Source organism: Penaeus monodon, chromosome 22 (assembly GCF_015228065.2).
Source record: "Penaeus monodon isolate SGIC_2016 chromosome 22, NSTDA_Pmon_1, whole genome shotgun sequence".
In the NCBI taxonomy this organism is placed as follows: Eukaryota; Metazoa; Arthropoda; class Malacostraca; order Decapoda; family Penaeidae; genus Penaeus; species Penaeus monodon.
In genome coordinates, this window is record NC_051407.1 from 26,970,690 (window position 1) to 26,971,045 (window position 356).

Here is a 356-nt window from a genome sequence, read left to right on the forward strand (position 1 = left end):
AGTTCACAGTCACTATATTTGTGTTAGTGTGCCACAGGTGTGTATTCATTATACTGAGTGTTTATTCTGTAGCATCTCTGCTACTTCCTAGTCCTTTTCCTTGTACATTGTTGCAAGATTGAGAACTTTTATTTTTGGCGTGCTTGATGTGATGCATTGGTAGTTTGTATTTGATTATGTTCTTTGTGTTTGTGGGGTGAGGGGGGCGTTGGGGAGCAGGAGAGTCAGTGGACGTGCCGTGCGGTAAGGGGAGAGGGAGATATTAGCATTTTCCTCATTAGTATGAGTGAAAGACGAGCATTTAGATCACAACTTTCATGTTAGCTTAATTTTTTGAGCATCCTTGAGCATCACGG

General features: G+C 41.9%; 1 protein-coding gene across 1 annotated transcript in view; it reads left to right on the forward strand.

Annotated features, from left to right (window-relative positions):
* Window positions 1-356, forward strand: part of LOC119587056 (mRNA turnover protein 4 homolog) — a gene marked incomplete at its 3' end in the record, with an annotated part of 16,331 nt that overhangs the window by 6,692 nt on the left and 9,283 nt on the right.